This window comes from Gobio gobio (genome assembly GCF_949357685.1).
Source record: "Gobio gobio genome assembly, chromosome: 14".
Lineage (NCBI taxonomy): Eukaryota > Metazoa > Chordata > Actinopteri > Cypriniformes > Gobionidae > Gobio > Gobio gobio.
The window spans coordinates 17,282,524-17,307,881 of NC_137107.1; positions in this window are offsets into that span (position 1 = coordinate 17,282,524).

Consider the following 25,358-nt stretch of genomic DNA (forward strand, 5'->3'; position numbering starts at 1 on the left):
ACGAGGCAATATCGCATTATGTTTCTGCTTTCGGAGCCAAGAGTACCTACCTCTTCACTCCTACAGCCTTCTGAGACTCTGTCAGCTTCTTCGAGACGAGCAGCTTTCCAGTCGGTGTTGGTGTGACGGCGCGTTCCAGTGATCGCATACTTCCTGCCTGCTGATCTGTGCAGTGGTCCGCCTGACAGCTGGTGTGTGTTTCCCTGGGCGCTTCGGCATCGACTGCAAGGTTTTCCTCTCACAAAAAGAGCTTGCGCGTGGCACGTCTTTTTCAAGACGGCTCGCCCGTGCACTTCCGGGTGCGATCGATTTTCCGCTGCTGTCTGAGGACGCATTCACTGCTCGAGCGTGTTTGGGCTTCAGCGCGCACGGGCAGTGTTTGCGGATGTGTCACGTTTCCATTGCGGGGGCGTGACCATCGCGATGTCACGGTCGAGACTCAATGATCTCCGTGAGGAGAGAGAGTCCCCTCTGCCACACCCCAATCTACCGTCCCCGAGTGAGATGGTACTTTGGCTGGTGGCCAGGGTGACCTGAGGGCGGTGCTGTGGTATTAAGAACCCCGACGTTCATTCCTCGGGCCACACCCCCCTCTCATACATCGCTTCCGCGAGTGTTGGATTGAATCTACGGCCCGTCTCTGACGCCCCGTTCGTTCAGTTCACGCTCCGGATAGCAGTGAGATGTCGATCGCCGCATCCCAAGGTGGGCTGGAGTCCTTTGGGGATGACGATTAGGTTGTGCTCCGCCTCCGGGTGTGTCAGCACTGCCTGATCTGACCTAAAGTTGACAGCCATGTTATCTCGGGCAGCCGCGAGTCTCGCGCTGGTGTGGAACTCCGCCCAGCCGCGGGTGCTCGTGGTTGCGCGATTGGTTTTTGGGGGCGGCACCCGACAGCTGTTGGGCCCCGCCCCCAATGCCTTTCGCTCCCGGGGTGCATGAGGAGATCACGCGGTCCCGGAAGTCCCCGTGCTTCTCGCGACCGTTTGGTGGCCTCCTCCGCCTTCTCTGCCCTTGATGGGGCCGCGGCCTAGGGTACACTGGGGCCCCCTCCCCCCCCACTGTTGAACTCTCTGTTGCGCACTACGGTGTCCACAGAGGGCTTTGACGTGGCGTGGTGTGGCTGTCCTAAGCACCCCCCCCAAAGCCTGTGGGCTCGTCTACTTCGGTGGCGTGGTCCCGCAGTGCTACGGGCAGGCCGCCGCCCCTTTGCACATGCACAAGGGTGGAGCCGACCCAGGGCTCTTCATTGAGCTGCGTGCCGCAACTGACCCCGCCCCCGGGCGGTGAAGGTGGCCACACGCTCCCTGGGTCGGGCGATGTCCACAGCTGTGGTCCGGGAGAACACCAGGCCTTACCTGGTGATGTGGAGGACGTTGAGCGGGCCCGCCTCCTCAACTCACCCATATCCCAGGCTGGCCTCTTCGGCGGCGCGGCTGAGAACTGCGCCCAACAGTTCTCGGCCGCCCCAGAGCAGACTGAGGCTGCAACACGTACTGCCCCGGCGGCCAGCTGCTGCACCAGCCGCCGGCCCAGTCGCCTCAGTCCGCTCGCCGCCGAGGGCGCCCTCCCTCTTCCCGCCCGGCCCCAGCAGCAGCCTTCACCTGGGCCGCGCCGTGGAGGTGGTTGAGGATGTCGCCCAGTCCGCTCCCCAGACTGGTTAAACGCCAGGATGGAGGTGGACAACTCAGAGATGGGTTCCAGTTCTTCCCAGGGGATGGTAGCAGGGCCTCTCCTTCCCCCGGTGGAGGGCCGGGGGAAAATCCTTCCGCTGCTGGCCCCCGGGCTAGCAGCGCTTGGGAAGAACTCATGTTCCTGTCTCTGAGCACCCAGAGACCGGTGATGACAGTGCGCGCCACCCTCGGGTCTCGCCACTCGCATCCCTCTCTGTCGCCAGCCCCCTGGCAGAGCAGACCCCAGTGGAACGCGAGTCCTTCCCTGGTCTCCTCTGTCAGGGCGCAGCCGTTAACCGTGCTCCGACCCGGGGACGCCCAACAGCCTCCCCTGTCCGCGCCGGTAACGCTGCCTCGCTGCCCCACCCAGGGTACGTCTGTCGTCCGGATGACCCCGTTGGTGCAGTCTCTGGAAGCCTGGCTTCAGCTTCCGGGGCTGTCCCGCTGGGCTGCCCGGACCATCAGGCTCGGCTACGCGATTCAGTTCGCGCAGGCTCCTCCCCGTTACAGGGGAGTCCGCTATACCATGACCGGGGCCCATGCCCCCGTCATGCGTGCGGAGATTGCCACTCTACTGGCGAAGGGTGCGATCGAGCCTGTCCCTCCAGCCGAAATGAGGTCGGGGTTCTACAGCCCCTACTTCATTGTACCCAAGAAAACCGGTGGGTTACGGCCAATCCTGGACCTTCGCATCTTGAACCGATCCCTTCACCGGCTTCCGTTCGAGATGTTGACTGCGAAACGCCTTTTCGAATGCGTTCGTCCGTACGATTGGTTTGCAGCGATTGACCTGAAGGACGCCTACTTCCATGTCTCCATCCTTCCTCGACACAGACCGTTCCTACGGTTTTGCTTTCGAGGGGCGGGCATACCAGTACGCAGTTCTCCCATTCGGGTTATCTCTGTCCCCTCGCGTCTTCACGAAGATCGCCGAGGCAGCCCTTGCGCCCCTTTGGCAGCACGGGGTCCGCATCCTGAACTACCTCGACGACTGGCTCATACTAGGCCACTCTCGAGAGCAGGTTTGCGGACACAGAGATCTGGTTCTCCACCACTTAACCCGTCTGGGCCTTCGGGTCAACTGGGAGAAGAGCAAACTTTGCCCCGTGCAGAGGATCTCTTTTCTCGGTATGGAGATCGACTCGGTCGCCATGTACGCGCAGCTTTCGAGCGAGCGTGCGCAGTCTCTGCTGACTTGCCTCCGACAAATCGAGAGCAAGAATGCGGTTCCACTGAAACTTTTTCAGAGGCTCCTGGGGCATATGGCATCTGCAGCCGCGGTAACGCAGCTCGGATTGCTTCATATGAGACCGCTTCAGCACTGGCTTCGCGATCGAGTCCCGAGATGGGCATGGCAGTCTGGCACGCTCCGGGTCCAAGTGACTCGGGCCTGCTTACAGACACTCACCCCGTGGTCGAACCTCAGCTTTCTACGGGCTGGTGTGCCCTTAGAACGAGTTTCCAGGCATGTTGTCGTATCGACGGATGCCTCTGCCACGGGCTGGGGTGCCATGTGCAATGGACAAGCAGCCGCGGGCTCCTGGACAGGACCCCAGCGTCTCCTGCATGTCAATTGCCTCGAGTTGCTGGCAGTACGGTTCGCCCTGCACCGCTTCCGAGCGTTGCTGAAGGGTCAACATGTGCTCGTCCGGACAGACAACACGGCCGTAGTAGCGTACATCAACCACCAGGGCGGTCTACGCTCCCGCCGCATGTCTCAACTCGCCCGCCATCTCGTCTTATGGAGTCAGAAGCGCCTGAGGTCCCTTCGTGCTGTCCATATTCCGGGAGTCCTGAACCACGCAGCCGACGAGCTCTCGCGGTTTCAGCCTCTCCCGGGAGAATGGAGACTCCATCCCCGGACGGTTCAGCTGATTTGGGAACAGTTCGGCGACGCACAGGTAGACCTGTTTGCCTCCCACGACTCTTCCCACTGCAGCCTGTATTATTCCCTGACCGAGGGCACGCTCGGCACGGATGCACTGGCGCACAGCTGGCCGCGGGGCCTACGCAAATATGCGTTTCCCCCAGTGAGCCTACTCGCACAGCTTCTGTGCAGGATCAGGGAGGACAAGGAGCAGGTCCTTTTGGTCGCCCCGTACTGGCACGGCCGGACCTGGTTCCCCGAACTCATTCTCCTTGCGACAGCCCCTCCCTGGCCTATTCCTCTGAGACCGGACCTCCTTACTCAGAGACGGGGCACCCATTGGCACCCGCGTCCCGACCTTTGGAACCTCCACGTGTGGCTCCTAGACGGGACCCGGCAGGTTTGAGTGGCCTACCACCTACGGTGGTCGCCACCATCACTTCCGCTAGGGCAGAGTCCACTCGGCATGCCTATGCGTTAAAGTGGAACCTCTTCGTCACCTGGTGCTCTTCCCGCCAAGAAGACCCCTGGAAATGTCCGATCGGGTCCGTGCTTCAGTTTCTCCAAGAGGGGCTGGTGCGAAGGCTGTCTCCCTCCACCCTCAAGGTATATGTGGCCGCAATATCTGCCCACCACGATCTCTTGGAGAACAAAAAGGTAAGTCAGCACGACCTGGTCATCAGGTTCCTGAGGGGAGCTAGGAGACTGAATCCTCCTCGCTCTCCTCTCGTACCCTCTTGGGACCTCGCAGTAGTGTTAACTGCTCTGCAGAGACCTCCCTTTGAGCCTTTGCGGTCGGTCGATATTAAGTTTCTGTCTATGAAGACGGCTCTGCTGACCGCATTGGCCTCAGTCAAGAGGGTCGGGGACCTGCAGGCATTTTCGGTTGACGAAGCGTGCCTGGAGTTCGGGCCGGCTACTCTCACGTGATCCTGAGACCCCGGCCTGGATATGTGCCCAAGGTTCCCACCACTCCGTTCAGGTGGTGAACCTGCAAGCGCTGCCTTTGGAGGAGGCAGACCCAGCCTTGGCATTGCTCTGTCCAGTACGCGCTCTCCGCGCCTACGTAGACATGACGCAGTGTTTCAGGACCTCAGACCAGCTCTTTGTCTGTTATGGTGGAGAGCGGAAGGGAAGTGCTCTCTCAAAGCAAAGGCTGTCTCACTGGATAGTGGACACCATTGCTTTGGCTTACCAGCAGCAAGGCCGACCATGTCCCCTTGGTGTGAGGGCACACTCCACCCGGAGTGTGGCTTCCTCTTGGGCTCTAGCGCATGGCGCCTCGCTAGCAGACATCTGCAGAGCTGCAGGCTGGGCGACACCCAACACATTCGCCAGATTCTATAATCTCCGAGTGGAGCCAGTGTCCGACTATGTACTCGCTCCCCCGAGGGGCCGGTAGGACCAGGTTCAGGTGTCTTCGCTTGCTCGCCACTCCACTCCACGGACTGGATACGTGCGATATTTCCTCAGGTGAGTTCCCCGAGAGCCCTGAGCTCCTCCAGCACTGTCGACGCCGACATCAGTTCAGTCTGCCCTCTCGAGCCCAGACCCTCATGTCCGGCCAGGTGCCCCATGTGCATGGTTCCCTCTGGCGACCCCCACATGTGTATTTCACCGTAAGTCTCCGCAGTGAGCGGGTTTCTTCCCTTGGCGTGTCCCCGCCACCCCTAGGGTTAAAAATCCACCTTCGGCTGGTACCCTAGAGATCTCCCATATGCAACCCTCTCCGGGTCATATGTGTCTCTTAAGTCCTCCCCACGGGTAGGCATCTTGGCATTCCCTCACTGGGATATGCTTCCCAGTGTACCTTGGTAATCCTGTGTTAAGTGGGAGTCCTTCGTCCGTACTAGTCTTACGACAGGGTACTCACACTTACGCAGGGCACTGGAAGACAGCTGAGTGGCGGGATTATATTGGGACCCCCATTCGTTAGTCACTAACGTTACGTCGTAGTGACTGAACGAAAGGGAACGTCTCGGTTACGGATGTAACCCTCGTTCCCTGAGGAGGGAACGGAGACGTAACGTCCCCTTGCCACATCAGCTGTGTTGCCTGGAACGCAGGAGTTCAGTCTTGGCTCCTCAAGCAGGTAACATAATGCGATATTGCCTCGTACTTCCTTATATACTCACGCAGTGAGGCGGAGCTACGTATGCAAATTCCGCATGCCCCATGGCATTGGCACGCCATTGGGCGTTTTCTCAAAACTCGAAGTTGATAGGCTTCTAAGCGAAACCCCCATTCGTTAGTCACTAACGTTACGTCTCCGTTCCCTCCTCAGGGAACGAGGGTTACATCCGTAACCGAGACGTTTCTCTTAGTATGATGAAAATGATCTGTTATTTAAACTGTGATTAATAAATATACTGTATAAAATATATAAACTGTGAATTAATTATATAGAAAGCGATTAAAGAACGCTCCCTTTACAATCGCTGGAGCTGTCAATCAAACAGCGTGAGTTGTTCAGTGTTTAATAATATATATTTTTTTAATTTATATAGCGCTTTTCTTGGCACTCAAAAGCGCTTTACATAGAAGGGGGGAATCTCCTCACCCACCAACAAATGTGCAGCATCCACCTGGATGATGCGACGGCAGCCATATTGCGCCAGAATGCTCACCACACACCAGCTGATTGGTGGAGAGGAGACAGAGTGATGAAGCCAATTGTATATGGGGATGATTAGGAGGCCACGACGGAGGGGCAATTTTGGCCAGGATGCCGGGGTTACACCCCTGACCGGGGTTACACTAATGACCACAGAGAGTCAGGACCTCGATTTAACGTCTCATCCGAAGGACGGTGCTTGTTACAGTATAGTGTCCCCATCACTGGGGTGTTAGGACCCACACAGACCACAGGGTGAGCACCCCTTTCTGGCCTCACTAACACCTCTACCAGCAGCAACCTAGTTTTCCCAGTTGGTCTCCCATCCAGGTACTGACCAGGCTCAGCCCTGCTTAGCTTCAGTGGGAAACCAGTCTTGGTCTACATGGTGATATGGCTGCTGGTTAATGTTGATGATCACGTTATTTTACACTTCTGCTTACATACAATCGCTTGTTTTTTTGTGTGCCTTCTTCACCTGTGTTTTGATCAGGAGACTCTGCACTCATTTAGAAGATGTGTAATAGTACTCCCTAGCGTATAACAATTCCATGTTTGGCGGGGAAGCATTTTCTCACAAATAATGGAAAATGACGTGTTTGGTGGGGAAAGAGTTAAAAGTGTGCCCTTTTAAATAAAAGCCCACAAAGCTGACAAATCTGTTCTTCTCAAGAAAGATTGGTTAGTGAACCATGCTTGGATCTCAAAAGCTTTTACCTTAAAAATGCATTACAGAGATGCTCAAAGTTGGAAAAGGCTACAAAAGCATTGCTAATGCTAATTGCGTTTAATCAATAAACTAGAAGATTCCCTGTCTACAAATGTAGAAAATTCTGGACTTTTGCTACTCACACTAGAAGTGGACATCCTGCAAATATCTCTCCAAGAACACAACAGGCAAAAGAGGAGAGAAAGAACCCAAGGATAACAGCAGAAGAGTGGGTGTAGTTGTTAATAAAAAACAGATTTTTGCTAAATGGAAATATGACGAATGGTTGTAAAAAGTCCACACATTGCATTTAAATGAACATGCATTTTGATTGGTAACGAAAGTCATACGTAATTTCATGACAACAGACGTAACACGACACTGTCATTATTTTGACAGAGGGCGCATGACTTTAAAACGTAAATAAAGGTTGTAATAAGGTGCTTTAAAAAACTACCTATAGAGTCTGGGTTTTTTGGAGGACAGTCTGTTATTTTTGTGGCTGCTGTGACCAACAAAAAATGTGCAACATAACTTTACATAGAATTATGTTTGCCACATTGTCAGTAACTGCACAATATGTTCATTGCACAATGAGTCTTTTAATAACACACATTTATAATAAGCCTAAATATTCTCAGAGCAGTGTTACTGTATTACTTCAGCAACATTAAACAAATCACAATAGACTGAATTGCTAGCAAATAAAACCCAGATTGTGATGAAACAGAATGCTAAAGAGACGCAACCGTTTAGTGAATTATTCTGTTTAGCGTTGTTTTTGAATAACAACTTGTACACAAATTGTGAGATGTACAGAGTATACAGATGGATGACCTGCATTTACTCTGGTTAAATCAGTCTGTCCCATGAGGCTGACAGTGCCTGTCTGAATATGTAAGATATGTTTATGTAAGATCCAATCATGAGTTCTGTGCTCACTACCCTATTAATGATGTCATAAAACTGCTGAGTGCTTTCCTGGGCGGCTTAGCTCTGACGACAGTGTCTTAAACAGATGGTGCTACGCATATCAAGCTGTCATTGTACAGTACGTTCAACCTCACATTCTTCTCTTAATAGAATAATTAATGATCATATGAGTGGTTCATAACGTCAAGATCATTTTTAACCATAAATGATCAGCTTCTTCCTTCGAGAGGGAAATTTCATGCATATTTCATCATTACCATCTTTCTGTCACATGGTACACTGTAGACTATATTTCCAAGCATCCTTCCTGGTTCTCACCTGCACTCCTTCAGCCATCAACCGCACCGGACATCAATCACTAGCCAATAGCCATCAAGAGCACTGTAAGATCCCACACTTCACATTAAGTAATTGTCTGGTCTATGACAAAGACTACGGGCTACTCACCTTAATACTTAATGCCAATGGTTCTCCGGTCTCCTACTTCTTGTGTCTCCTATTCTCCAATGACCCTCCTCTTTACCAGTAAGTCACTTCCCATACGTGTATACTCACCTGTTTGGACCATCCCTGGAAGTGTGTGCTCTCCACTTTCATCATCCACGATTTCCGATGACAACGCTGTAAAGTCTCTGGTTATTGATGTGTTCTATTTTACATCCAAGAAATTACTTTTACTCGCCTGCTTTTCAATACCTGCAACGCTGCAATAAACCTGTATTGTCATCTCACCATATTGCCGTATATGTTCCTGGCATTTCCTGACATTTATGTCCATAGGTGATAATGCGTTTTCTTGATATTGGCTTTAAAAAGGTTCTCAAAATGCTTGGAAATCAGTCGAGTTTGAAAACAGTTTTAAGGGGGAAGAGCGTAATCTGTGCTATGCCAGGACTACAAAAATAATTGGTGTGTTTGACTGATTGGTGTATGACAAAGTACCACAAGAGCAATTTGAAAGCATACGGATCCGTCTGCTCTTTAACCCATCATTGTTACATATTCGGGTCTTTAGCAACCTGGATCTATATCTAACACAGTTGCGATTAAAATAAAACTCTCCTGATATTAGAGTATCAATTACAGAAGAATAAAATAAATGCTTATTTTGTTACCATTTGGAGCTTGGAAGGGTTCAGTTTGAGCAGATGTTGTATACCATCATCACTGTCCTCATCAGAGCTCATTTCCCAGTACATTCAGCATCTGTCTCATATTCGCCATCTCAAACATATTCTCAAAACTATCGTTTTCAACATCTTCAAAATCAATATTTTGATCGCTGACAGCATCTTCACCAGATCCACCATCAAGTGACAGTGACAATAATATTTGATCGTGTTCAGTTCTTGCTCTGCAGTAAATCTCTGTGCCATTTCAAGTTTTGTTGATAATACTTTCTATTCTTTTGTTTTCTGCCTGCGGTAAATGTGGCTGCATCCGAAACCTGGAAAATGCTGCCTTCGGAGGACACATTTCAAGGTAGGAAGGCATCAAGGCACGTCCGAATCTAATGTTAGCTTCACTTCCTGTCTCCTGAGATGCCTTCATCTCATCGAGTTTTGAAGGCAGCATATATGTATCCTTCGCTGCCTTTGATATCCCCCAATCCTGTGCGTTCCATTCTGTGACAGTTGAGCTAGAAAAAAAGATGGCATCCGAAGTTGCGTTTGCTTGTCAGTTTCTGTGTAAATGTAAGTTTGTCCACTTCTAATGTCATTTCTAGCAAGAAATTACTAATGTAGTAATAAAAAAAAAATGTTTAGTTCTCACCAAAGCTCTCTCTATTATGCTGTAGATCATTAAACTGTTACACTCTCTCAGAAGTCTATCCGAAATTAGTTTCGTGAGGTCCTTTTCATGCACAAACGCTGCCTAACAAGTCATTGTCTGATAAGGCAGCGAGGCAACAAGTCAGCTGCCTAGATTTTCGGACGCAGCATCTGAGTGAAACGTCACTTCATCATTGTGTATCAGACACCATGCCACCTTGTGGAATAAAGGTGAATTGCACTTATTCAGTCATCAAAGATTCAATTATTGTTGTGCAGAAAAAATATACTTGCACTGTTACACCACCCGTTAGCGACTCTATTACAAATTTTTACAACAAAAAAAGGGAATATTGGCATTTTATTTATTTTTCCTTGTTATATTGCTTATATTGAATTGATTGAGGAAGACTAAGAAGGTTGATATTAATGAGGAATGCGGTCCCGGGTCACTAAGGACCCGAGGTATGCATTTAAAGCTCACAGTACTTTGTCATACACCGATCGGTCTGTACAGTCTTGCTTCAAGTCAAACACATTTATTGACTGTTCAATCAGGTTTCCCAAACACTCCGCCATCTGCCATTGGACAAATAAAAGCCCAAAACGTAACTTTACGTAACTTTACGCCGTGTCAGGCTAGACTGTGTTTCCCAAAAGAATAGTAAGCTTAATTGCAGATTGTAGAGACCACTCTATGATCTACTTAGGCTTACAATGCTTTTGGAAAACGCAGCACCAGTTGGTATGAACAGAGCCAAAGTGTTTACACTTAAATAAAATGTTATTTTTTTGTAGAACCTTTTAATCAAGTAAGCATACATAAATTAAATGAACATGAAAGTTATCCTTAAATGTCTAAGGGATTGTTTGTCCAATAATGAAAAAGAAACATGAAAAGGTTACCCCCCCAACCAACATTCTTACCAACATCATTCAAAACATCTTCTTGTTTTTAAATACAAAGTGTGTACCTCAAATTCTGCAGAATTATTTATTTGAATGATTGCTTCACAGTGGGTGAAAAAATCTCCAGGCTTTGAAACTGTATTTTAAATTCATAATATATCCTTGATTATTTTCCACCACCGTTGATTATTCTTCTAGAATGCATTATCAGTGTTCATTGTTTTGTGGCAGTTTTAGGATGGTAAATGCCAGTCATTTCAAAAGAGGTAAAATTAGATGATCATACCTTAAAGATGATCTTCCGTTTGTTATTATTGTTATTAACAAAAGGATATTATGCATAATGTTATTATGTAACCCACAAAAATAAACTTGAAAATCATGTCAAATGGCAATGTGCATTTCAGTGGCCAGGGTGAGGTCTTTTTTTATGCATTGCAAAACATTGCGCAAGTATTTTTTTTTTACTTTATGAACCGCTCTCTGACAAGCCACTTATACACCCAAACATCCATGTGCTAACTCATTTTCCCCAAACTTCCATGTTAATTAAGCACTATTGTGTGCACTAATGTGGTCGATAATACCTGGGGAGAGTTATCCGTAAACATTTCCATTTATCTCAATGGCAGCTGAATGGTGTGGTTACAGCATCTATCAGCTGGGCTAACTTGATCGTATTAACTATCCAGGATTTAATGAAAAATAGGACATTTAATAGGCCTATATATTATGTAGGCAGAGAGGTCAAAAAGAAGAAAGAAAAAAAACCAGCATGACCCAAGTCATGTTAAAGTGTGCATGTAAAGCGAAGTAAATACGGTAATTGTAAACCTGGCATGTTTCTGGGTCGCTGAATCTCCTGCAGGTGGACATGAAATCAATGTGATTGTTTAATTATTGTTGCAGTAACAAGGAGCAGAGTGTCTAAACAAATGACCTTCACTCTTTTTTTTAAGTAGCAAGTGCACACTGTGCTTCACAATGACATTGCATGAATTATTGAGGCCCTGAAGTGCAATGCCAGCCATGTCTCTGTGTTGTGCTCAGCAACTCAACATAGCAAACAAATGCACGACAAAGGGGCCCTTTTTATGGAGGCCATCTGCATTGCTGGCGTTAGCAATAATTTTGCCTGGTTTGAGTTGTAAGCAAGATAAGCTCAGTCTGAATTATATCAGCAAGTGCACAAAAACACCTTTTGCGTACGATTGTGTCTGTCTGATTGTACAAGCAGGGTAAAACTGCTTTCAGCCGACCAGTAAAAAACAACAACAAATGCCTGTCTTGTAGACAGAAAAACTGCTTAAACATATTTTATGGATCCACTGTGTATTGCAAGGTCACGTAGACAAGCATGCTGCAACTTCTAAAAGGAAGATTTGCTGCTCATATACAATTGGCTTTTCATAGATCGGTCCAAGAAGAAGAAGAAAATAAAAATACTGGTTTATTTTTGTGGAGCACAGGTCCTATGAGGTCATGTCAAAGTTGCAATTTGAAATATGGTCAGAATGAAATAAATACAAGTGACACCAACTCATAGATTAAATTTACATTGAGCCACAAGGTTTATGGGCATTCATATTACAAGTATGCTTTGTCTGATGTCTTGGTAAAGCTCCATCATATGCCAATTACTTCTTGCCAAGCAATTTTTCGCTGTCAACCTAAGTTAACAGAACAGTTATTTTAAGAAAATTGTATCGTACTATGTCTACTCTTCAAACAGCATTATGGTAAAACATGGAACACTATGGCAACAGTTTTCTTACCTGTATGCAGTTGAGTAGAACTGACAGAATGGCACTTTCTTTCAGTTTTCCCCCTCCATTTGGCATTAAACACAGTGTTTGTAGTCAACATTTGGAAACACTTTATTTGATACTTAAAAAAGTAATTCATGCTTTTATATGTTATCGTTTAGACTACTGCAACTCGCTTTACCTGGGTATTATTCATTCAAGTTTAGTTCGGTTGCTGCCACTAGGCTTCAGACTCGGACACGAAAGTATGATCATATTACACCCATTGTCGTTTTATTGCACTGGCTGCCTGTAAAATACAGAATCAAGTTCAAAACTCATCCTGAAACTTGTCCTGTTATATAAGTCTATTAATAACCTCGCTCCACCATATCTTGCAGACCTTTTCTCAAGTCACGGCCCCTCAAGATTGCTTAGATCTTGTGATCTTGCACTACACACAATTCCCAGACTTAAACACAGGTATAAATAGATTTGATTGATTTGTTAAGTGGCCTTTTTAAAATATTTTGATTTGCACCGTTACTATTATATGAGAATTGTGAGCTGCATTACTACATTACTAACATAATCACCTGTTATATGTAATTGCCCTAGCCTATAATCTGTCTAGCTTTCGAATCAACTAATCTCATAATTCTGGGAATAGGATTACAGGTTTACTGTATAAAATTCATGTCTGCCAGCCCGACTGCACCCATTATCATTTGTTGCTCGCATTCACAGGACAGGACAGCTAACACGACATATTCAATTTCAGAGGTCTAGCACCGTGCAACCAAAGCAAACTGAAGATAGATCCGTGGTCCTCATCCCATATTCCAAGCCGCTTGCCTTGTCTTCCTGACCAGATAAATTCATTAATCAGACAGACAGTGTTTTGCACAGCCAAGAGTCTCATATGCACCAGTGTTGCAGACTCACCTCCTCTCAGCCTAACCTTGAACTGTGATTCATGAACCTCATCGCTGGGACCAGTCAAGTGAGTTCTGGGATTTCGTTGGCAAAATTTCATTGACTTAACTCACTCATTTCAATAGAATATCATATAAGTTTTGAGTCTGCTAATAAACTCAACTTTGCGGATGACACAGCAGTGATGTGTCTAATATCCCATACTGATAAGTCGGAGTACAGGCTAGATGGGGGAAAACTGGAGGCTTGGTGCAGAGCTAACAACCTCTGCATCAAAGTGAAGAAGACAAAGGAAATTATCGTGGACTCCAGGAAAATCATTAGGAGCCTTCTCGTCCCACTTTACATCGGGGAAACAGCTGTGGACGTTGTTCCCAGTTTTAAATACTTGAGGATACACATCAACAACAACCTCACCTATCATACCAACTCTGTCAGCTTAATAAAGAAGGCCCATCAACAGCTTGTACTTCTTGTGGAGGCTCAAGAAGGCTGGCCTGGGAACAATAGTGCTCACTTTACAGATGTGGGGAGGAGAGCATCCTTACAACATGTATCACTGCATGGTACGGAAACTGCTCTGCTGCAGATAGGAAGGCTCTTAAGTCTGCATAGAGGATCACTGGCAGCAGTTTTCCAATAATTGAGGACATCTACATCAGCAGATGCAGGAGCAGGGCTGCCAGTGTCATTAAGGACTCTACCCACCCCGCTCATGGACTGTTTACTCCCCTTCCTCTAGGAAGAAGCTGTTAGACTTACAAACTCTTCCCATATGCAATAACATTCATACTCACTGACTCTTTCATGTGGAATAACAATCATGCGGTATAGTTTTTATGTGCTGTAACAGTAGCCACATAATACTGACCCTTTTATGTGCAATCATTGCCCAAAGTACATCATTGTGCAATAACACTTTAATATTTATAGTCATATTTATTCATAAATGTTTTTATTTATTATATATATTTTTTCTATTTCTGCTTAGTCCTGGACCTCAGTACTTTAATTTCATTTCTGTCATGTACGTCATGTCTCGAAATGACAATAACATCTCCTTGAATCCTTAAACAATTTAATTTTCCATCATTTTTCATGCTTTTAACACATCAACTTTGAGGACAAAATGTTCACTTGCTGCCTAATATATCCCACCCACTAACAGGTGCCGTGATGAAGAGATAATCAGTGTCATTCACTTGACACTTGACACACACACACACACACACACACAAAAAGAAAAAAACAAAACAATTAAGAGTGAATACTCACAAATTACGGATTCACATTCCTCTTAAATATTTAAAGGTTAATGAGATTTTTGACTCTGTCTGTCTGGCTTAGCCCTAAGAGACTCTCCACTGCCTTAAGGAGGGAGCGAGCAAAGTGACTCTGTCATGAATGTCAAAACAGTCCTCAAAAAGCCCTTGCTTTTAGGTGAGGTGACTTAACCAAAAGGAGCTCTGGGGACCTGATGCAGAACGCGGCCCCTGGTGTGGCCCCGGTGACCAGTGACAGCTCAAGCACGGCTCCTTATCAGCAGTGAGGCACATTGTAGATGAGACGACGAGCCTCTCCTCTGCGCCTCCTCACTCCCAACTACTTATCATTGGGACATATTGGATCTCTCATGGGCAGCAAACAGGCATGCTGAACAATAGGACAGTAACTCTCTGGGTGTTAGCGGGTAGAACATGCTTTCATGATATGATGCTGTAAATATTTATAGTGATTTAAATAATTGTTAAATGTTTTGGCTATGTAAACTTATGTAAAAAAATTGAAACATCGTTATTACCCCTTCATGTCATTCCAAATCTGTATTACTTTCTTTATTCTGTGGAACACAAAACGATATGTTTTGTTGCAGTCTTTTGTATGTAGTCAAGCCAAGTCACCTTTATTTATATAGCACTTTATACAATACAGATTGTTTCAAAGCAGCTTTACAGTGATAACAGAACAATTGTGCATTTCGGCTGCTGTTCAGCTGAAGTCAGTTCAGTGTTGATAATCAATTATTAAATTAGCTCATTTAATCTATAAAGCAGTTCTGTCATTGTCCAGCTCAATTCAGTTCTCATACAACAGTCTGTTGCAGCCAGATCAATTGTTGAGTATTAAGTGTCACCAAATAAGCAAGCCGGAGGCGACAGTGGCAAGGAACCCAAACTCAATCAGGTGACAAAATGGAGAAAAAAAACTTGGCAGAAACCAGTCTCAGTCAGGGGCCGGTTCTCCTCTGGCCAACGAATGAAGATGGTGTGATTATGATTCAGGCTGCATCACAAGTCAGGATTCAGATCGGAATCGGTAACATTCAAATATTCATCCAGCTCCTTTTGCTTGAAGATCAGTTCCCATTCAGTCGGTCACGTTCGACGTACGTCGGACATATCGACGAATTGGGATCACTTCAGGGAGCCCCTATCAGCTTTGAGATATAGAGAACAGGCCAATGGGCCATTGGCGTGCGAGATTTGCATCTCGCGCTCCGCTCCGCCCCGCGCCGCGGGTATTAACAGGAAGCGAGAGCGAATGCACGCTGTCATTCACTTCGGAGCCGAACGGCGTTGATGAAGCAAGACTGCTTTTCTAAAAGAGAGCCTATCTGCAAGAGAGATGCTCCAGAGAACGAGAAGGACGCTCTGTGTTGGCGAAAAGGCACAATCAGCGCGACCGCATGTTCACCGCTGCATCAGCATAACAAACTGCTGTTCTCACAGCAACTGTCGGTTTGGTGAGGGCGTTTGTTTCAGTGAGCGCAAACACAGGACTGCACTTACCACCTGTGTGTTGCCGCGGTCTTCCCCTTGGTGCTTCAGCACTGTTTAAAGAGCGTTTCCTCACAAAAGAGCAACACGGGTGTGACACTGCGTCTTTTTCAAGACGTCATTCCACTCGTGCGTTTCTGGATGCGGTTGTTTCCTGTCCTGACGGCCACGATCCCTCTCGCATAAAGTTGAGACTGTGTTCGTGGGTGATCCATGGGGAACGGGATCACAGGGGAACGGGATCACGTCGACGCGCTGGTCATCTCACCTTCCGCGTGAGGGTTTGAGTGTTCAGCGCGCCGTGTGCCGTCTGGCTGCCGGGTGACAGCGCGGGTTGCCACGGCAACTCAGCGCGCGTCACTCGGCGCCTCCGATGCGCGGTCGAGACTATGATGCCTCAAACGGGGTTGAGTCCCTTCGCTTATACCCCGATCTAGTCTCTTTTCTGGTGCACCAGAGGGGGGACTATTTTGGCTGATAAGCCTGGGTGACCTGAGGATTACAGTGAGGCTTCCCCGCCGCGTACATCTCTGTGGGCCCCTCACTCCTCTATCGCATTACAAGCATGTTGAGACTGTGTTCGTGGGTGGTCTATGCTCTCTCATGAGAGCATAGCCACGTCGGCGCGCTGTTCGTCTTGCCTTTTTCTTAAGGGCTTGAGTGTTCAGCGCGTCGTGTGCTGTCTCACGGCCACGCCCACTGTCTCACGTGTCTGCTGGTAGCTTACAGATGGGATTACTGGTCCTTAAAAGGGGACCTAGCGTTTCATTTGGGGCTCTAGCAGAGGACAGATGTCAATCGCTGCATCGGAGAGAGGGCTGTTATGTGTTGAAAATGAAGATGATGCTGAGATTCCCACCGTAATAGTGGGCGCTCATGCTGAATCAGATTCATACTTGACAGCCATGCTTTCCCGGATGGCTGAGGCATAGTGCAACGCGTAAATCGCCTTGCCTGCCCCTTACCTTTTCTCGGATGTGCATTGGAAGGCTTTGGCATTGTGGAACTATTGGTGCCAAAATATGGAACACCAATAGGGCCATAATCTGTATAAAGTTTTCCTCTCTCTCACTACCCTCATCGGTGGGGTGGCAGTGCCACTGGCAGGCCACCTCCACCCTGCTTAGTGCACGAGGGTAGTTCTGAGCCGAGGTTGAGCTGCGCACAGCGCTGGCCCTTGGCTAGACGATGTCCACCCTGGTCCAGAAACACCATTGACCCGGATTTGGTCTGGAACTGTTCTTCCCCGGAGGAGGGCCGGGTGGAAAACCATTAGTAATTCTGTTCCGCCACTGATGTTAAAAACAGCCAGTGGTACCCAAATAAAAAAAGAGCAGTTCCAATACCTCTGGGTCTCGGGAGTTCAGGAATGGCAGCGTGTGACGCTACAAAGCCTCACCGCTTTCATTCCCCTCCCCAGAAGAGGGCAAGAATGGCAGTGTGTGACGCTACAAAGCCTCGCCACTCTCATTCCCCTCTTCTCAGCGGTGCGTGGACAACAGTGCGCGACGCTATGCCTCGCCATTCTTGTTCCCCGCTGAGGAAGGAGGTGAGGCAGACCGTGCACAACGCCACAAAGCCTTGCCACGCTCAGCTCCTCCTTCATTTGGGAGCGCGCTTGGCGGTGGTCGACGCTCCCATGCCTCGCCACCCTCAGACGCCTCTCCCTTCGCCAGCAGGGGGCGCCGGCTGTGGGAACGCACTCAAGCGGCCTCCCCACACTCGCACGCCCCATCCGCGGACTCAGGTAAGTGTTTCACAGCACACTCAGATCCCACTTCGGGTCGCTTCCATGCCGTCCGAGTCGGATCCCTGCATTCCGTGTCGCTGCCCTGCTGCGGGTACGTCTGTGGTTAATCCCCTTGCTCGGTGTCTGGAAGCCTGGCTAGAGCTTCCCAGCCCATCTCGGGGCCGTACCATCAGACTCGGCTATGCGATTCAGTTCGCCCGGCGTCCCCCTAAGTTTGGGGGCGTTCACTTCCCAGTAGCGAAGGAGAACGCCCCCGTGCTCCGGGCGGAGATCGCAGTCCTACTGGCAAAGGACGCGATGGAGCCGGTCCCTCCAGCCGATATGAGGTCCGGGTTCTACAGCCCGTACTTCATTGTACCCAAGAAAGGCGGCGGGTTATGGCCGGTCTTGGACCTGCGATTCCTGAACCGGTCCCTTCACAGGCTGCCGTTCAGAATGCTAACGCAGAAGCACATCTTCAGGTGCGTCCGTCCCCAAGATTGGTTTGCAGCGATCGACCTGAAGGACGCGTACTTCATTCTCGTTTCTCCTCGACCGGCCCTTTCTGCGCTTCGCGTTCGAGGGACGGGCATGTCAGTACCGCGTCTTGCCCTTCGGCCTGTCCCTGTCGCCCGCGTCTTTGCGAAGGTTGCGGAGGTGGCCATTGCCCCCATGAGAGAGCATGGTGTTCGCATTCTCAACTACCTCGACGACTGGCTGATCCTTGCCCAGTCATGAGAGCAGTTGTGCGAACACAGGGACAAGGTGCTCAGTCACCTCAGCCAGTTGGGACTTCGGGTCAACTGGGAGAAGAGCAAACTCTGTCCCACACAGAGGATCTCTTTTCTCGGTATGGAGATAGACTCGGTCGCCATGACAGCGCGCCTCACAGAGGAGCGCGTCCAGTCAGTGTTGAACTTCGTTCAAAGGCAGGACAGCGGTACCACTGAAACATTTTCAGAGGCTCCTGGGGCATATGGCATCCGCAGCCGCAGTAACGCCGCTCGGATTGCTTCATATGAGACCGCTTCAACGCTGGCTACACGATCGAGTCCCGAGATGGGCGTGGCACAGCGGTTCCCTCCGTGTCCATGTGACTCCGAGGTGCCGCCAAACCTTCGGCCCATGGTCGGACCCTTTGTTTCTACGGGCGGGAGTTCCCCTAGAACAAGTGTCCAGGCACTCCGTTGTCTCCACGGATGCCTCATCCACGGGTTGGGGTGCCACGTACAACGGGCTTGCAGTTTCGGGTCTGTGGACGGGGCCTCAACTGCAATGGCATATCAATTGCCTCGAGTTGTTAGCAGTTCGTCTTGCACTCAGCCGCTTCAAAGTTCCGTTCAGAGGCAAGCACGTTCTGGTCCGTACGGACAACACTGCGAACGTTGCGTACGTCAAAAAACAAGGTGTCTACGCTCCCGTCGCATGTCACAACTCGCCCGCCATCTCCCCTTATGGAGTCAGAAGCATCTGAGGTCGCTTCGTGCCATTCACATTCCGGGCCTGCTCAATCGTGCAGCCGACGAGCTGTCACGTCAGACGGTGCTTCCGGGAGAATGGCGACTCCATCCCCAGGCGGTCCAGCTAATCTGGAGTCGTTTCGGGGCTGCACAGGTAGACCTGTTTGCCTCCCCAGAGACGACCCACTGTCAGTGGTTTTATTCCTTGACCGAGGGAACCCTCGGGTCGGATGCCCTGGCCCACAGCTGGCCCCGGGAAGAACGCAAGTATGCGTTTCCCCCAGTGAGCCTTCTTGCGCAGACACTGTGCAAAGTCAGGGAGGACGAGGAGCAAGTCCTGTTGGTCGCTCTATATTGGCCCAACCGGACTTGGTTCCCGGAACTAGTGCTCCTTGCGACAGCACCTCCTTGGCCCATTCCTCTGAGCCTGACTCAGAGACGGGGCACCCTATGGCACCCGCGTCCAGACCTCTGGAAACTCCATGTCTGGTCCCCGGACGGGACGCGGAGGTTCTAGGTGACCTACCGCAAGCGGTAGTTGACACCATCACTTCCGCTAGAGCCCCCTCTACGAGGCGCCTCTATGCGTTGAAGTGGAACCTGCTCGTCGATTGGTGCTCTTCTCGCCGAGAAGACCCCCGAAGATGTTCGATCGGATCTGTGCTTGCCTTTCTACAAGATAGGTTGGAGCGAAGGCTGTCTCCCTCCACCCTCAAAGTCTATGTTGCCGCTATCGCCGCTAATCATGAGCTAGTAGATGGAAAATCTCTAGGTAAGCACGATCTGGTCGACAGGTTCCTTAGGGGGGCGAGGAGGTTAAATCCGCCTCGTCCTCCCTCCATACCCTCTTGGGACTTAACTCTGGTGCTAACTGCACTACAGAGAGAACCCTTTGAGCCTCTGCAGTCAGCTGAGTTGAAAATTCTGTCGTTAAAGACAATACTCCTGACTGCGTTGGCCTCCATCAAGAGGGTAGGGGACCTGCAGGCATTTTCGGTCGACGAATCATGCCTGGAATTCGGGCCCGGTAACTCTCATGTGATCATGAGACCCCGGCCTGGATATGTGCCCAAGGTTCCCACTACTCCCGTCCGGGACCAAGTGGTGAGCCTGCAAGCGCTGCCTTCGGAGGAGGCAGACCCAGCCCTAGCTTTTCTCTGTCCCGTCCGTGCTCTCCGGACTTACGTGGACAGAACGCAAAGCTTCAGGACCTCAGAGCAGCTCTTCGTCTGTTACGGAGGACAGCGGAAGGGAAAGGCTGTCTCCAAGCAGAGGATGGCCCACTGGATAGTGGATGCCATCGTCTTGGCTTATGAGTCCCAAGACGTGCCCTGCCCGCTCGGGTTAAGAGCCCACTCCACTAGGGGTGTTGCCTCTTCCTGGGCGCTGGCTCGTGGTGCCTCGCTGACAGATATTTGTAGAGCTGCGGGCTGGGCGACACCTAACACATTCGCTAGATTCTATAGCCTCTGTGTAGAGCCGGTATCTTCCTGTGTGCTCACTTCCCATAGTCAGTAACACCGAAATGCCTGTTCTAGTGTCGGCTTGCTGCGCCATTCCCTCCCCTATGGTAGACGGATGCGTGCGCTTATTCTGCTCCAGTCGAGTTCCCCGGATCGGCGAACCCTGTTGAGTCCTCCGCAACCCACGGCAGTCGGACGTGGCGGAGCGTTCGACGCCAGGTCTAACACTCGTATGCATTGGTGGAACTTGTGTTAGGCTGGGTTCCATATGTAGTGACCCCCACGGCAGTCCCATTTGTGTATTCTTCCACGGCACGGCTCCGTACGGCGAGCCCGTGTCTTTCCCTCGGCAGAGTCTCCTCTGCCGTCCCAGGTACGTGTTGTCCCCCTCCACTAATTGGCCGGGGCCACCCCTGGGACTTCCGTATGTTGTGCTGCCCACGGCCAGCCCATACGTGTATTCTCCACATGGTAACTCCCTCTGGGCATGATGTGGCTTCCGCAGTGGCCTTCACAGGCACGCTTTCCCAGCGTTATCCAATACAGTCAGCTGAATGGGTCTTGCGGAACAGCAGCTTGGACTCTCCCTGCGTGAATTCCCCGCCCGCATCAGATCGGGGTCTGAGGGGCTCATCGCTGGGCGCTGGAAGTGGTAGTAACTATGGCGTTTTCCATAGGGGATCCCAATTCGTCGGTACGTCCGACGTACGTCGAACGTGACCGACTGAATGGGAACGTCTCGGTTACGTATGGTAACCCACGTTCCCTGAAGGAGGGAACAGAGACGTACGTCCCGTCGCCACAGTTGCTGTACCATCACTGCAGGTTGAGCCACTAAGTTCGGCTCCTCAGTGAAAAACAGCGTGCATTCGCTCTCGCTTCCTGTTTATACCCGCGGCGCGGGGCGGAGCGCGAGATGCAAATCTCGCACGCCAATGGCCCATTGGCCTGTTCTCTATATCTCGAAGCTGATAGGGGCTCCCTGATGTGATCCCAATTCGTCGGTACGTCCGACGTACGTCTCCGTTCCCTCCTTCAGGGAACGTGGGTTACCATACGTAACCGAGACGATTTATCATGTGGTATGGAGCCGAAGCTTGGCCATAGGGTCTGTGAGGAGGACCTGTCTGGTTCTTATGGTCTTTGCTGAGGATCTGTCGATAAGGCCTTCACACAGGAATTGTCTAGTGGACAGGGTCTTTGATGGCATTCAGGGCTGCATTTTGGTTGTGTCTATAGTATGTGCAGATATGGATATGGACCAGATCCGGCTGACTATGGTAACCTCGGGATAAGGATGAGACAAGCAGACAAATATTAGCATAGATGCCATTCTTCTTTTGATGTAACGAGTACATCGGGTGTTATAGGAAGTGTTCCCGGTTCCAGTTAACCTAATTAATGCAGCCTAACATTTAACTGATTTGAATAATATGAATTGATAATGTTCTATGTGTATGCTAGATTAAAGAGATGTGTTTTTAGTCTAGATTTAAACTGACAGAGTGTGTCTTCTTCCCTAACAAGGCAAGGAAGAATATTGCAGAGTTTGGGTCCTAAATAGGAAAAGGATCTACCGCCTGCAGTTGATTTGGAATTCTAGGTATTATCAACAGGCCAGAATTTTGAGACCGCAATAGACGTGATGGAGTTTAATGCATTAAGAGCTCATTCAAGTACTGGGGAGCTAAACCATCTAATGCTTTGTAAGTAATTAGCTAGATTTTAAAATCAGTGAATGCCAATGGGATCCAGTGTTGCTTTGGACTGCACTGACTTTTTATTGTATGAGGAATTTTTTATAATTCAATATACTGTAAAAATGTATTGGGTAGCCTAAAATGGCATGTTATAACTTTCTACAGAATAACCTTGGTCAGCAAACATTTTGCTTACCTGCAATTAAAGGGATAGTTCACCCAAAAATGAACATTATCCCATGATTTACTCACCCTCAAGCCATTGTAGGTGTACATGACTTTCCTCTTTTAAACGAATACTATCAGAGTTATATAAAAAAATGTCCTGGCTCTTCCAAGCATTATAATGAAAGTGATTGGCTGCCCAAAATTTGAAGCCTAAAAAAGTGCATCCATCCATCATAAAAGTAATCCACACGGCTCCAGCAGGTTAATAAAGGCCTTCTGAATGTGTATGCACATTGTGCACAAACCCTAGCATATGAGTAAAAACTGAAGTATACCTTAGTTGCAGTTTCTCTTCTTTCTATATAATTGTGACCAAGAATAAAGCCCATACTTTCACTAACCTTTTAAACCTTTTTAGAAAAGCCAAAAGCTTATTTCACTGGTCTATCCTATGTATAAAATACCTGTGGTTAAAATTAGTTCATTGTGGTCTCGTAACAACAGCTCTAAACTGTCTTTCGAAGGGGAAATGTTAACTTAAGATCCATATTAAGATATGAGAACAAGCATCCTGATAGTGTAGATACTTAAAATGACGTAAAATGACTGTGTAGACCTCAGCTCTCAGATTAATGAGGCAGATGTAGCCTACTTCAGCTACATCTTATTCGAGGCAAAAACCATATTAGTATCTATGATTGCTGTTTTGAATCGTTAACACAGTTCACCACCGAGGCGTTCGCAGACAGCATTTTGCATTTGTGAAAACAGAATATCAAGCTGGCAATATCACATCAAGCTTATCTCAAAGGTACGCGAGCTGCAAATTCATGGCAAGCTTAGCAGAGTTCCCGCCGCATGCAGTCCATACAAATATTTGGACATGGACCAGAGGCCTCTTATAGGAAGATGTCATACCCCTTTAGTGATTAGCCATTGTCTGCACTCTCTACGCCTAAGCAATGAGATATTCTCCTCCCCACTACAATTTTATTCACACATTTGAATGGAATTGAAAAAGCAGCTCTTAAGGAAACAATAGCAGAGGGCTGATTTACCGTAATGGATTGAGGCAACTCAATCAAATCATGCACATTTGTCCTGTTGGGCATGTTTATCCGTTCTCATTCCAGAAGCATTTGTTTCTCGGCTCCTGTGCGCACTGTGTGGGTGCCAGTTAAACATTTGTATGCTTATTACGGTGTCAACATAGCAAAGAATGCTATGGTATATTTAGAGACAGGCCCATTCAATCTGAACCTGAAAATGAGTGTAGGAGACGGCACTTAGGTTTGTGAAAAGATTCTCTGTCTCACCTATTATGCCACTGATTGTAACGGCTGAAAAGTTAGAATTAAAAACCACTTATAGTCGGCGAGTAAATTGTAATTTGCCACTCTCTTCCTGAAAGTTTTATTCATAGCTTTGCTTTGTCTGTCAGGTAAAAGTCTCTTTTCACTGGTGCTCTTTGCAGCTTCTTTGTATCAACTTAACTGCGCTGCACTTAGAGGAATTGAGCATTGTTTTTGTTACATTTTTGCTAAGGGAATAACTCGCTTTTAATCACTAATCTTATGAATATTTAATTTTAACTTTTAAATACCATGTAGTATTAGCTTTCTAGAACCACTTTAAATAGGTGCAGTTATTATGTGTGCATTTGTTTGTTAACCTAGACTTATATCAGCCTTCTGCTTTTGGTACATTGGTAAAATGGTACATTATACAGGGCACTTTATGTCAATATTTTGTTTAAAACCAAGCAAAGTCTGAAGCTGAGCAATTGCACAAAAAGTTTAATTTAAAGAATGTTATTTTTTATAAATATAATATTGTTCTCTCATATAATTTATGCGATTAGATGCATCCTGAATTCTAACACTACTGGTTTTGTTTGCCTTTCAAAATAATAATATAGCATATATCAACATAATTTAGTTGTGTTTAGTATGTGTTTTTGTGTGAGTGAATAAGTGCATGTACAGGTTTGGCTATGCTTGTGAAGACCAAATAAAAAAAAATGTGGTGAAACATGCCATAAACCAACTTGTGAGGACATTTGCAGTGGTTCTCGCTTTATGAAAGGCTAATAAATTGGCCAAATTATATTTTGCTGTAAACCTATGTCAACAGGTTTGCGAGGGTTAGATTTAGGTACACTCTTAGGAAAAAAAAGGCTCTATATAGAACTTTAAAGGGTTCTGTCAGGCATTTATAGAATATTTTAGGGGTTTCCTAAAATTAACCGGTTGAAATTTGTGTATCCAAAATCGTATACTGTTTGCCATAGGTACTACATTTGAATGTGAACTTTCTTCGTGTTAAAAATTAAAACTTTCCCACAATTAGCAAAATCTTACACTCAAGGAGCAAAACACCGACCTAGATTTGCACAACTGTAAGCACATTGTCAGCTTCACACTTTTTGCAAAACATTACACACAGTGATTTGCAAAACACTAAACACACTTGAATGCACTTGACAGAGAGGGGAAGGGGATAGAGAAGGGTAGAGAGGGGAAGAGAGGGGAAGGGGGTATAGGGGTAGGAAGAGGTAGACCTGGAGTAGGATGTGGACAAAGAAGACGGGGACCAAATTTATCAATGCGATTTGCGCAACCTTGGTTGACCACGAGTACTAAGTACTGGACAGAGAGTTCAGCCCAACCTCAGCTGATATAAAAAATAAAAAAAAAACCTTTGAAAATGCATGAATGAATCGAATGATTTTACAATGTGGAGAGAAATAAATATTTTCATCAATATGCAGTACTGGTCTTGTGTGTACTGTTTGGTCAATATATTCATATACTTTACTCTAACAATATCTCTGAAAAATAATCAAACCCAGATTATATAATTAGAAAAGTAGAAATTTTACAAGTGTTTAAGATTGAGAACAG